The sequence below is a fragment of the Notamacropus eugenii genome, chromosome 5 (genome assembly GCF_028372415.1).
Source record: "Notamacropus eugenii isolate mMacEug1 chromosome 5, mMacEug1.pri_v2, whole genome shotgun sequence".
In the NCBI taxonomy this organism is placed as follows: Eukaryota; Metazoa; Chordata; class Mammalia; order Diprotodontia; family Macropodidae; genus Notamacropus; species Notamacropus eugenii.
This window is the reverse complement of record NC_092876.1, coordinates 291949860-291963658: the sequence shown is the minus strand read 5'-3', so window position 1 is coordinate 291963658 and position 13799 is coordinate 291949860. Positions and strand designations below refer to the sequence as shown.

General features: G+C 34.5%; 1 protein-coding gene across 3 annotated transcripts in view; it reads right to left on the bottom strand.

Annotated features, from left to right (window-relative positions):
- The window catches only part of LRP1B (LDL receptor related protein 1B), a 2222640-nt gene that overhangs the window by 538050 nt on the left and 1670791 nt on the right, over positions 1 to 13799 (bottom strand). The gene's annotated exons all lie outside the window — the stretch shown is intronic.

The window sequence follows — 13799 nt, the reverse complement described above, 5'->3', positions numbered from 1 at the left end:
TTGAAATATTCACATGGACCATCTGTGCCCAACTTGTGGAAGAGCATTCTGATCTCATATTGGTCTGATCATCCACAGTTGGACACAATGAAATTTCACTTTATCAGGGTGATGTCATTTTGGTCCTCTTCAAGAATGAAGGACAACAACCAACCAACCAAGTAGCGTACCTAAATTCAAGTGTTTACCTTGCTCTCTATTACCCTGTAAGCATGGTCCCACCATTCTAGTCAATGAAGATTATTATGTATTTTCATAGATACTATATAAAACATGTGTCAGAAATTCAAATTACTGAAGAAAATTAAGATGATATATAATTGGAGAGTAAAAATTATTTGGGAAGCCATTTTCCTTTAAATTTGAGGCAGCTAGGTAGTTCAGTGAGCCTAGGGGTCAGAAGGCAAATTCAAATCTAGTGTCAAACATTTATTACCTATGTAATCCTAGGTAAACTGTCTCAATTTCATGAAATGTAAAATAGGGATAATAATAGCACCCACCTCAGAGGGCTTTTATGAGGATCAAAGGAGATAACATTTGTAACCCAGTTAGCACAGTGTCTGGCACATAATAAATGCTAGATGACTGCTTCCATCCATCCATCCTTCCTTCCTTCCTTCCTTCCTTCCTTCCTTCCTTCCTTCCTTCCTTCCTTCCTTCCTTCCTTCCTTCCTTCCTTCCTTCCATCCATCCTTCCTTCCTTCCATCCATCCTTCCTTTCTTCCTTTATTTGAAAATTAAAGTTATTCTTAAGATCCACTATCTCTGGCTCAAGGTGACACATAACCATAAAATTTGAGCTTTGGTGATCTCTTTTCCTAAAATTGTCTGAAAACCTATGAAGGATACAGTATGTCAGTAGACAAATAAAAATGAGCAAACTGACAATCTCAAACACAACTAAAGAGTTGGAAACATGATGGTCATTACATCATACTGTTCCCCAAAAGCTGTCTCTAGAAAAGTTATCCTACTCCAGAGGCTTATTTTGAAGATCCAGATATAACTGATATAACCTAAAGTGTTGTAGCATGTGCCATTAAAAAAAAAAAAGGAACATAGGTGTAGTGAGAATTTGACTTGCAGGAGGAATCATTCCTGATACCTGAAAATCACTGAGCACGCCTCATTGTTTTGTCAGCTAAGATCTACAGTATTAACCATTCACCAAAAAAAGTAGAAACAACTATAGAGGTTTCCAAATCCCTTGACTAAAGACTGTTTAAGAGATGAAAATAATTAAAAATTGTACAGAAATCATCTTTCAGGGATATCTCCTTTCAAATATTATCTCCATTTAAGGAACATAGAAAATTAAAAAGAAAAAAAAAGAAATCATTTTCACCTCTTAAAAAAAGATTGTAGAATTGAGGGAATTATCATCTCTCAGTTTATCACTTCTTCCTGCAGCTAATTAAAATTTGAAATCCTTAGTGGTTGTCTTTCTGATCAGGAACTAGAGTTTACTCTAAATGAGATTAAAAAGAAGACTGACAAAGCGCATTGCTGAAAAAGCCCTACAGAAATGAAAAATAGTACATGAAATGTATTAGCTTGCCTGGTAATCCATTTTTATTCTATATCTCTAGTTTTCATGTAGGGATAATTTCAGAGTACTGATAAATACAAAATTATTAAATGCTTTGTCACTTACTTCTCTAATAACTAAGTAATGTCATTTTCTAGTGGCTGAAAACATGCAAAAATATGTTTGGAAATAATTATAATGGTGACATGTGGGACAACTTTACATTTTACAAGATTAATTTCTGATAGTTACTGGAAATGAAGATTTGTTTCATTTCACTGTAATTTCCATACTTAAAAAAATACAACCTTCATTTGAAATCATTTTTAGGTTTAGATAAGAAAAACAAGACTCACTACCTAATGCTAATCAATACTCTGTATCCTATAACACCTTTGTCATGTAGATTAGAGGACTCTCCTTCATTATCTGATTAATTCCCTCAAATGATCTTGTAGAATGATGTTTACACATATTTTTTAAGAAGAGGTCATGCAATAGCATGATTTGACAATGCTGAAAAGTAAATTCCACATATAGATAAGGTCTTTTTCCCTTGGAAATTTGAACTAAGTAGTCAAATATTTCTTCCTGTGCTGCGGTAAGTACCATCAAAATGTGGTAATACAAAATTTATTCACATTTAATCATTTAGGAAAAAAAATTCCTTTTAAAGTAAAATAGATTTGGAAATGCAAAATGTAAAGTTCATTCAAATTGATACCTGGCTCAGCATTTTGCTACAAACTGGAAGATGAGGAAATAAGCAAATAATAGTTTATACCTATCCTACCAAGTCAAAATTGTGATATGTAGCTCACTGTATCTAAGTGCTTAATAAATGTTGTTGTAAGAACCGATAATAAATGATTGAACAGATTCCTAACGTCATGTATTGATTGTCATTTTCCTATGGTCTATTACAACGACACTTCTATATTATCCTTTTAATCATTATTTCCCAAATATGCTTTCTCTTGCAAGCCTTCATGGTGGTTGTAAATAAAATATAGTACTTTTATAAGCACAGAAAAACCCCATCTAACAGAGAACAGTGAGGGGAAAAAACTACCTGCATGAGAGCAATATGTAGACTACTTTTCCCCACAGAGTTTTAAGGATAACTCTAGGGGGCTGGGTTTCCAGTGGTGTACTTCACAAGCCCCCAGTATCATGTTGCTCCCGTTCATTATATCTAGAATTAATTAGCTTTTAGAAAGGCTATTTCCTATATATTTATTGTAAGAACAGTTAGAAAAACATCCTGCAAATAAAGAATACACTCTAACTTTGCACACACAAGGCCCCAGGGAGAACAGGTTCAAACTTAGAAAGCACATGTGCCAGAAAGGAACTTATAACTCCTAATGACTAGAATTTCTTTTCCTCCCTTTGTGGAGCCCTTATGATATCCTCTTTATGTGTCTTTCTCTCTTCTAGGTTTAGAATATTGCTGTCCTTGTAGAATCTTGACTCTGTCTTTCCTAGATATGCTTGGTTTTCCCTCAGTGTACTTTTCAGCTCCCAAAGTAGAGGCTGCTTTCAACTACTATTGTTCCAGAAATGCTGCTACCAAGGATGGTGAAAACTCAAGATCATCTGACCTTTTGGAGTTCAGAAAATTATCCCTTGGTCAAAAGTTAGGGAAGGAAAAAAAAACTTGCTCTTCTCCCTCATCCAAGGGCAATTACCTCTTAGGCATCCTTCATCAATAGATTCAACTAATAGATCACTGTTTAACTCATTGAAATGTGTGGTTCTAAATTGGTTTGCTATGTTATACATGACTCTGGAAGCTCTCTGATTTACTTAATCAGATTATATTTCCTGTGTGAATGATCAGATTTCATTCAATGATCTAAAGCCCTTACGATCCTTTCAAGTTGATTAAGGCTTTAATCACATGTAATTTATTTTTCAGATTTTCATTGATTCAAAATTCTACCAAGTTACATTTCTCTGAATGTTTCCCCTATACCCTAGAAACCCCTACCTCCTGGAAGACCACTTCAGCTCCAGAACTTTTCAGTCAGAAGTGTCCTCTGCTCCTGGCAGTCCCTCCCCCTGGTTAGAAGGTGGACAGTTCCTCCCCAACCCTCCATTCAAGAAGGGCACCTAGGCCAACTATTTTTCTATTTCTCAGCATGCCCTGGGGTTGGGTTGGGCATGCCAGGTACTTTGTCCATTCTTCACTCCCTGCCCCCTCCACCTTTTAAGCTTCCTTTTTGGATATTATTTTCCCCATTAGAATATAAGCTCTTAGGAGGGAAAAAAAAATTGTCTTTCTTTTTACGTGTTTGTATTTAGAGCAAAACAGACCACAAGCTTTTAATAAATGCTTGTTTATAACTGATTTAATGAAATTACAAGCTATGTGGGCCTTCGGTGATTATAAAAATTGGGTTTTCATACTCCATTCTCACAACCCTTACATACAGTTAAGGAAAGTTAGGGTCAAAGAGGTCTTGCTTCCAGTCCTATAAACTGATAATTAACCCTGCTGAGAGTGGACACATCTGTCCTTTGACTCCAAGTATAATATTCCTTCCACTACACCACACTGCTAAACTGAAGCTAAACTGAACTGGGAAGCTGTATACCGTACAAGGAAAACAAAACAATAAAACAGAACAACGAACAGTGGACCTATTGTCAAAAAACTTACATGTATGTACATACAGTTGCCAGGCATTCACTTCACCTTTACAGACCTCAATGAAATTTGTACACTTAGACCAAATCATCTCTGCAGTGCCTTCTAGGTACAATATTTTGTGAAAAATAAATGAAAAGACTCATTCAAAGACTTCAGTGCTCTTATGTTTTAAGAAGAGGTCAAAAAGACTCAAGGAATCATAGATTTAGAGATTGAACAAACCCCAGAGGTCAGCTATTACTACTTCCTAAATTTATAGATGAAGAAACGGAGGAGGAGAAAGGTTGAGATATATTGAAAGGCCTAAGGTTAGTAAGCGGTCAGTGTGCGTTCTTGCCATGAAATAGACAAGATGTCAGCTTATTGTTATGTAGCCTTTTTTAAATGTTTAATTGATGCTCCCCCCTCCCCCTTTTTTCATGTATTACTGGCATTGATCTGGTTGCTACCTTTAACAAATTGAAGTTTTTCCTTTAATAACAACAACAACAAAAATAGAGTAGAACAAAGTAAAAATCAAGATATTGGCTATGTCTGAAAACATATGTGTCATTCCATACCTGTAATTTACCACATCTCAACCAATAGATGGAAGGCAGGTATCATCACCATCAATCTTCTGGAATCATGATGGAACACTGCATTTGTCCCATCACAAAAATCTTTCAGTGTTATTTGCCTTTACAACATTGTGGTCATCATGTAAATTTTCTCTAGATGGTTCTGTTTTCTTCATTAAACATCAGCACAGAAAATATATGCTGGTAAAGCAGAGAGGTGCTGAACTATAGGTGTGGAACAAGACATGTTTTCAGACATGGTTAGTGGATTGATGTGTTTTGATTAACTCTGTTATAATGGACAGTTCTATTTGTGCAGGGGTTGGGGAGTCAGTGGGAGTTGGCAGTGATGAAAAAAAAAAACATTAAAAAAAGAGAAAAATCATCCATGTTTGGGATCTTGGATTGCAAGTTCAATGACTCAGTAGTGGGATATGGAAAAGCTTACATTATTTTTGGTTACAATGAAAGAGCTATTATATCTGGGAACTAAGAAGTTAAATAAGCCAATAATACTCTATGCTCAGCAGATAATATCTGGCCTATTATAGTTATGGGTGCCACAATTTAGGAAGATATTGACTGTACTATCTAAAAATAATCTCACTTTGATTGAGACTTTTGTTCAGAGTCTTCTCTATGACAATAGACAAGCATACCCCTGACTATGTTAGACTCCCTTTGATATTAATGATCAGAAGGTCAGGTGGATCATCATTACATCTTTCAATGAATCTTGGATAATACTGAAATATCCACGGGAGAAGGCTCATTGGAAGAGAATCTTTAAGACAATGTTTTGTTAGAAAGAAATATTTGGTTCTAGAGTCAATAAACAATGAACAGAGTAATCTCTTATGTTTTACGTGTTTCGGTCAATTGTGTGATGGTAATATGATAAACTTTAGAATGGCACTTATGATTTCCTGACTGTTTCATTCTAGTACCCTTATCTTGGATGCTCATCTTACATGTGCAAATTTTTACATGAATGGAAATGGAGGCACATAAGCAAGTTATTATAGATGCTCTTGGTCATTTTTTTAAAATAGAAATGTCTGAAATTTTTCCATTCTTTTGGTATCTTACACTTCTGATACCTTAAAAACTGATCCTCAAAATACTGTAAATTTTGTGCCCTCAGCACAGGACTTTTTTGTGCTTTCCCTATCTGTATACTCTTCACTGCAATTTTTACCTCCTCCATAAACACATCCAGGACTTTCATGCTGTATTCTGAATGTATTGGCTCCAGTATCCTTGACTTGAAAATAATTAATTAAAAGAAAATGATAGATCTTTTGTATCTTTCATTTTTTTTGTTGTTGTCATTCCTCCATCATGTTTAATTGCTCTCCATGGTGGTTACTCTACTTCTAACTGTTTTATAATGTGACACTATTCATAACCTTTTAAAGTCATTTTTATAAATTTTACAAACAAGTTTATAGAATATAAACCACTGTGGCTCTTGGCTTTCATCCATATCAGCGCATGGCCAATATATTGTGTGTTCTGGAAGATTTTAGGTTATTTTTGCTTCTTCAAATTGAAATTGAAATTTAATTCAAAATTCAGTAAGTTCTATATGAAATTGATAAAATCAATGTTTTTATTTCATCCATTTCTTATTTTTCAACATCAACTGTTTAAAGAGGTTTCCCAGGTTTATTCTAATTGTACATCATATATATTTCTCACTTTATGATCTTTCTTCATCTGTACTGAATCATTTATTGTCTGTTAAATGAATTTAATTTTTGTGGTATTATTTGGTCCTCATTATATCCAGCACATTCTACTTTTTTTGTCAAAGAAAATACGTAGGATATTTAGATATGAGGCTTCTGTGTCATCTATAAGTCTTTGGCATTTCTCATTTCTTACCCCAGAATAATATTGCCTGAAAAATGCCTTACTCTTGTCTCTACTTTTTCCAGGATAAACTTTCTTCTCCTCACCTGTTGCACCCTAGAAGGTTATTGTCCTAGGGTCTTCCTCTCCTGACTGAAGACTTTCTCTCCAGGACTACTAGTTTGGGAAGAAGCTCAGATGTGGCAGGTGAAAAATGAAATCACTGAGGAAACAGAGGTTTGAGTTTAGGAGCATATTCCCTTCACAGAAGTGCTTCATCTCATCCTTTCCTTGACCCTCTCTGGAGGGAAATGAGAAAACAAACATTTGTCAAGCACTTAATTCTCTTTTTATTAAGTTTCAGGCACTAAACTAAGCTTGGGTACCTCAAATACAATCAGAAAGTCCCTGCCTTCAAGGAGTTTACATTCTAATTAGAGGTGGAGGAGTAAGAGTGGGTGGTGGAAACCTTGGGTGGGAGGGAGAAGGCTAGACAGAGGGTTTCAGGTCCTGGAATAAGACAGGAGAAGAATGAAAGAAGGTCAGCTTGGGTCCTTCCACAAAATCAGTGAGAAGAAACTCAACAATGGGAGAAGGCAAGGAGGCTTATGTTGGAACATTTAAGAGAGAGGATGTTAGGTTGTTCCAGGACAAGAAGATCCCAGGTGCTGAAGCAATAAAAAAGGTACAGCCTCATTTTCCTCAACAACTGCCCTGACTTCTCACCTACTTGTACTTCCCCTTTCTCCACTTCTTTTGTATGTGTACTTTTTCCACATAAGAGTGTAAATTCCCCAAAGAGAGGCATTGTCTTGCTTGCCTATATTTATATCCCCACCACTTAGCTGGGTACATAGTAAATGTTTAATAAATGCCTCTTCTTTTTATCCATCTATATCTTCAAAAACATTTTTGCCCATCATCAACTGTATCCACGTTTGCATTTAAATCACCAAATATCAAAATATATCTTATTTTAATTTAAAAGCTCTTGAGTCCTTTGTGGCACTTTTCTTCCTCATCCCCTGCAACACAAGTTAGCTCATAAACTGCAGTTATTTTCACAGAGTTTTTTCTTTCAAAAGTTTATCATGAACACAACATAAAATGACCAAATTTCCCATGAAATATGGCTTGTTGCCATATTATTGTCCAACAATAAGACATCAGTCTAAAGGCAACAAACCAACTCTGGTCATTTTATTTGCCTATCTAAGGAGAACTTTTCATTTCACTGCTTTTTAAATTTATTTTGTACTTTTACATATAGTGATAATATCAAGATTCCTACTATTTAGTTCCTGTAGTACAATGTCCATTCTCACTAGATAAGCATCTTAAATTTAGAGTAAAATTTCTAAGTAAATATTCCTAGATGATCTAAAAAGTATTTTCTTTGCTCCTCACCTTTTCTACCACTCTGGCCTCATCACTGGAGCAAAGGAAGGGAGACTCAAAAGTCTGACGTCATTTTTTCTTTGTTGTATGAGTTATCAGGGCCAAAGAATTTACCACTGAGGAGACAAACTACTGTGATGAGTCCCTCTGCACTTAGCTAGGTTAGTACTTAGAAAAAAACATACATTTGTTGATAGAACAATGTTCAAAGCCTTGCCAGCAATCTGTCAGAAGTTAATAGCCACCTTGGAGAACCCAGTTTCATATTCATGTCACGGTGTTCCTTCCACTGAAGTGAAAACTATTTCTCTGAAATTCTGTCAATTACTCACCTATCTTTTTCCTTCAGAAATAAAAATATTATAAGTTATCTTCCACATAATAGCCCTTCATACTCCTGAAAATAGCTATCTTAAACCTTCTTTTCATGCTAAATATCCTTAGCCATGTTACCACGTTTGTAGCCCTTGTCTATATGTGACTTAGTTTCTCAATGGCCTTCCTGAAGTGTCCAGAAATGAACAAAATTCCCTTGATGTAGAATAACAAAGGCACAGTACAAGGATTGTCACCTGCCTTTTCCTCGACACTATATTTCTATTAATACTATTGAATACTTCATTTTTGTTAACTATCTCATATTATTAACATACGTTGAGCTTTTAGTTAATAAAAACTCTCAGACATTTTTCATATGAACATTTTCTAGGCACACCCTCTTCCATTTGCACTGTGTAGCTTATCTTTTCTTAAACTCAAACACTATTACATCTTTACAGATTATTTTTATTAACTATCAATATATTTTTGGTCTAGATTCTATCTTCTATAATATTATCTGTCTCTTCAAGCTTATCACGTGCAAATTAGATAAGCATGCCTTACTTTAAAACTATTGACCACAATAAAAATGAAATAGAATGTGGATGAGGAGAGAAAATTTACTTCATTTCAATTCAACAAACATTTATTACACAGTTACTCTCCATAGGACACCATGCTAGACACTTTAATTACAAAGATCTAGTAATAATGACAACCCAAATAAACCCTCCTACTCTCAAGAAGTATAAAATCACCAAAAAACAAGAAGGAAACAACACATATTCAGAATAAACATATGATAACTCGAGGAGGAAGAGAAAACTAATACAACTGAGGAGAGGTGTTTTACTAGGGAACCATAGCAGGGTTAAATCTTGAAGAAAACTAAGGACCAAAATTAGCCTTGGAAACAAAAGAGCAAACATAATTAAAATAAACAATTTTTCAATTTCAACAAAAAAATGTTTTCAGCTGGTGATAACTTCTGAAGAAGAAAACAACCATCAATTAAGTAAGCAATGTATTGAGTAAAGATGGGTCAAAACGCAAGAATATGGAATCTAAAGTTGATATTAAGGTGATTTAAATTTTGATTGCTTTGGTTAATTCTAAATTTATTCATGCTTTTTTATTCCCTTATTAGTACACTGAACAGAAGCAAACAGTCTTCAAATGAGCACTTTTCCCCCTTTTAAATAAATTAATTATATTGCAGGGAAACACTTTCATTAGAAACTTAAGTAAATGTGTAAGTCAGTTCTGATTAGAGTGTGGCTACTTCATGCCTCACTGGCTCTAGGTCAAGCAAATCCCACTGATTAAAAAAAAATGCTAACATAGAGGTTTTCTCTTCCAAGTTTAATTTTAAGCAATACAGTTGTAAAATGTGGTATAAGCCAAGAGGATTGAAGATCATCTGGGGACACAGGAGAATAATGAGTGTGTGAAAACTATTGCTACTGTTAACTTTGAAGAATTTCTTAGGATTAGTGCCATCCCATGATTCTCAGTTATGAATTTTCATAACTGTATGTACTTTGGAGCTCCTACTCACACCTCCTGGGCATCTGGGTTGTTCAGTGGCTAAAGCACCGGCCCTGGAGTCAGAAACACCAGAATTTAAATCTAACCTTAAACACTTACTAGCTGCATGACACTGAGCAAGTCACTTACCCTCTGTCTGAAAAAAACTGGAGAAGCAAATGGGAAACTACTTCAAAATCTTTGCCACGAAAACCCCTCACAGGGTCACAAAGAATAGGACTTGATTGAATTACTGAACAAGAAGTCATAACTATGCAAAGTAGAAGTACAGGAGTAGTTCAATCCAGTGACCACAGAGTTATGATCATGTAACCTTCTAATCACTAAACCTTATTGAATCACTTTAACACAAAACAAAACAAAACGAAATCTTTTCAGTTTCTCTGTTAATATAAAGAAATTTTCTCCACTCCACAAAAACCCTTCCATGCTTTTCTCCTTAGGTAGGTCAAGGATAAAAGGTACTTCTTAGTAATTTAAATGTCAAACTAAACTTACATACCCATGCCAACTGATAGGGCTATTGACTCTTTTAAGGGCAGTCTCCTTTTTCCTTGGGGGTGGCTAGATGGCTCAGTGATTAGGGTGACAGTCCTCAAGTCAAGGAAGATTCATCTTCCTGAGTTCAAATCTGGCCTCAGACATTTATTATATGTGTGACCTTAGACAAATCACTTAACCCTGTTTGCCTCAATTTCCTCATCTGTAAAATAAGTTGGAGATGAAAATGGTCAATCACTCCAGTATCCTTGCAAAATAAACCAAACATACAAAAAAACAAACCCAGATGAAGTTATGAAGAGCTGGACATGATAGAAATGACCAAACAACAGCAACTTTTTCTCCATTCCCTGAAGCATGCTCTATAATCTACTCTACACAATTCAGAAAGTATTACCATATTGGTATCGATCACAAGGTGGAGTCCATTTTCAGTACTTGAGGGGTTTGGTCTAGAAAGTAATGTGATAATGAAAGTTATTAGGTGACTATTGTGAAATGTGTTTTAACATTTTTTTATTCAGTAAGAATGCTATAAATGTTATTTCAGATCATAATGGGAGAGAACATATCTAAAGTTAGTGGGTCTCAGAAGAGGGAACACTATGCTATTCTAGGCATATCTCTCTCTAAACTAGAAATGGCTTAGATATTCAATAAATATCAAATTTAAAATTAAAAACTATTTCTGATTACAGAATTAACATTGAGGTTGCTTTGTTTTTCCTTTGACATTGTTAAGGGCATCTTTATCCTAACAAGTAATAAGATGAAAATGATCAGATGGAGTCATCCTGGGCTCTTCCATTTCCCAATACATCCCCTTGCTATAGTTAATTAGTACTGTCAATTCTACCTCAATGATTCACTAACATCCCAACAATAAATCCTATACTAATTCCTTTCAACTCTTGCACCCACTATATTTGTTCAAATGTTTACAAATTCTTACCGGAATTATTGCAACCTTTAAAAAAAATCACATGGAAGAGTTGGAAGTTGCAAATATTTTCATTACTCCCTACTTGAATCTAAACTTAATGAGGACAAGGATTGCATCTGACCTAAACTTGCTATTTTCTCTGGGTGTTTACTATCATCTTTTCCACTAGATTTGCACTTAATAAATGTTGGGTTGATTTATGTACAATTTGAGTTGGGCTTTTAAGAGTGGGTGGGATTTGGACAGGTGAAGATTAGGGAAGAAAACCTTCTAGGTCAAGGGCACAACATAGAACATGGAATAAAGTTAATAATTCATTTATGAAGTATGTGGGACATAATGTGGTCATCAGTTTGACTGGAAGGAGAGATTTGTCTGACATTTAGTGAAAGACAAGTTAAAAGAAACAGTGTTAAGCCAGAGGTGAGCATACAAACCTGTGCAAAGGAGTATAGCAAACATAATATTCCCTCAATGGAAAGTTGCTAGGAGCTTTGATCTAGAAACTGAATGACATGATGAAAGTACTGCCAAACTGCCAGTTCTCCAAAGTTCCCATAGCAATTCAACATAAAATCTGAAATAGTTCCAACAAGTGGCAGGATGCTTCCCAACAATTTTTTTATGAATAAAGAACAGTGCTGCTACATCTTAAGCATTAAAAAGTATTATCTTTGAAAGCACTCAGCAATAGATAGTTAAATAATTCCACTTTCACACACAGCAACATTTGTATATAAGAAGGAAAGCTGTCTTTATTAAATCAACATGTCCTTTCTCCAATAAAACTCTTTCCATGTGAGACATAAAGCTAAATTCACATAGAAATTTGGTGAATAGAAATCGTAAGAAGATTATCATTATTACTGAGAGGCAATGGGATATATTGGAAAGAAAGCTAGACCCAGAGTGAGAAAAGACTATTATTTAAATCTTGCCTCTAGTGTGAACTAGAGAGCTGAGTAACAATGAATAAGTCCTTTAACCTCCCTGGGCATCTAAACTTCTTTACTTGTTACCTGTTACAACCTGTTATATATAGACCTGTTTTTAGAATTTAAGTTCATAGCAGGTACAATTAAAGTAGAGGGGTCAGAAGGGATAGGAATTTAGAGATACACAAACATAAAATAAAGATCAGGAGTAGAATTTATTAATAAAAAAGCAGGAGTAGTAACCATGATCTCAGCCAAAGTTAAAAGTAAAACAGATCTAATCAAAAGAGAAAAAGAAGAAAAGTATACTGTATGTCAGCCATATTAATCAACATTGTTTTAGATTATTAAAAGTAACTAGAAAGCATAAGGTTGGAATATTGTTGTGGTATAGGAAATAATGAGTTGATAGACTTAGAAAAATATGGAAAGACCTATGACGGAAGATGTTATCCACTCTTAGAAAAAAAGAGGACAAGCAAGTATAGTACACACTTACATAGATGCATATAAGTGTATATGTCTAGATATGTCTAGATATCTAAGTATATATGTATATGTATATATATAAATGTATGTGTGCATGTGTGTGTGTGTGGATGTAAGTGTAGGTAAGTATATGGGCATTTACTTATTTATATATATATATGCTTGTGCATGTAGGTATATATATGCACACATGTATGTAAAAGTGTACATGTACATACAGACAGACATGTGTATGTATAAAATATATTTATGCTTAACTGTAGGCTTCTTGAGGAACATAGGAAAGGAAGAGGGAAAAAAGTGCACAGCAGAGAGCAAAAGAAAACTTACAAGGAAGCAAAGAAAAGATGGACAGATCAGAACACAAGGCATAGTATTTATTATAAAGGCCTTCTTTTAATGGAAACATATTACTATATATTTTGAATCCTCTCTTAAGTTCTGCTGTGCATACAGCAATTCTTTCTTTTCTTATTTTGTACTTAAGTTTTAATATTTAAGTTTATGTTTTTTCTTTTCTTTTTATGTATTTAAATTTAAAATAAATGAATAAAAATGAAAATAATTTAAGTTCCTCAGAGGGAGGGGTTGTTTTATTCTTTGTTCTTGTATCCTCGGTGCCTAGCATGGTGCCTTATATATGATAGGTACTTAATAAATGCTTGATCATTGATTAATCAAATAAGATCATGAATTTAAAATTGCTATATAAAGGTCAGTTAGTGTCTTTCAGTAATATGGTGTCCACTACGTCAACTGACTCCAATTCAATTTGTAAAATTGTGCACAATAACTGACATTTATATTGTGTTAATATTTACAAATTGATATCCTCTAAACAATCCTAGCAGTGAGGGGGTGGGAGGAGGAAGCAGCAAAAGTATGGTTCTCTGAAATCAGCAGAAACCAAAACATAAAAAAGGAAGAAGTCAAAGAGATGAAAAGGATCTTTGATAAGCTAGATGTGATAGATATTTGAAGAGAATGGAGTGAGAATAGAAAGGAACATATATTTTTCTAAGTGGTCCATCACACTTTTACAAAAGTTGACCATATATTAGGA